This window comes from Penaeus monodon, chromosome 21 (assembly GCF_015228065.2).
Source record: "Penaeus monodon isolate SGIC_2016 chromosome 21, NSTDA_Pmon_1, whole genome shotgun sequence".
NCBI lineage: Eukaryota > Metazoa > Arthropoda > Malacostraca > Decapoda > Penaeidae > Penaeus > Penaeus monodon.
Genome location: NC_051406.1, coordinates 23,268,320 through 23,269,257, shown reverse-complemented (window position 1 = coordinate 23,269,257; position 938 = coordinate 23,268,320). Strand labels below are relative to the sequence as shown.

At 32.5% G+C, this 938-nt stretch overlaps 1 protein-coding gene across 1 annotated transcript in view; it reads left to right on the top strand.

Annotated features, from left to right (window-relative positions):
- Positions 1-938, top strand: part of LOC119586363 — a 7,214-nt gene extending 6,276 nt beyond the window's left edge. The window contains exon 7 of the mRNA XM_037935075.1: positions 1-938. This exon is cut by the window's left edge and continues 604 nt beyond it. The gene's annotated coding sequence lies outside the window, so the exon portion shown is untranslated.

Genomic DNA, 938 nt, shown 5'->3' with positions numbered 1-938 from the left:
GGTGCAAGTTGAATTGGTTCCTAAAAGTGAGTTTATACGGTTGCCATTTTGTGTGTGCTGATGCATTAAAATGGAACATCACAGAAAACCTAAGAATACCATGGCAAAGAAAACATGATAGTTCCTCAGTTGCTATTTTTTCTTCTTAATGCATTATGGGTTCCTCATTTGATTTGATCTAAGTTATGCTCTGATTAATATTTCATTTATATTTTTTGTACACAAGTCTTTTTAGTGTTTAAGTGTTCCACCATGTATTTGTACATGTGTGGATACTTCTCTGAATGAGTGTAATGCAAGAGTTGGCTGTGTAACTGAGCTTTATCAGCAGATTTCTATTTTCAAATGTCATGTAAACATTTAAAGACAAAAATGACAATGATTCCTCTTTTTTATTGCTGTGTATAATCTTATGATTTTTTTTTATGAGATGGAGCATTTTGAACAATTAAGACATTATTTATATAAATATCCTTGTTGATTTCTCATTATCAAAACAATATTTTGAGAACTAAGTTTACACTTATTTATTTACACATCTAGATAAAGGGAGTAGGTTGTCAAGATTCCAAGGAAACAAAGATAAAAAAAGGTTCTCAAACAGAAAGCCAGTCATCCCTTTTTGATGTTTCTATGATATGGCTTCATTTTATAGTTTCATTTTTAGCTGTGACTCCTCACCCCGCCTGCCCTCCCCATCTCTTCTTCTTTGGATTCCATAGTTTGAAGGGATGGTAGGATTAACATACATGCAGATAAAAGTAATGCTATTTAATGGAAAGAAATTCATACCATATGGAATGTTCAGTAAGTCTCAGTACAGTTGCACAAATGAGTTCCTTTACCCCCTAACCAAAGTAGGAGCAAGCATAAAGTTTAAGTGACGTGTATTACATGCAGCTTATATTTATATTGGTGTTCTTTATTGATATCTTAGT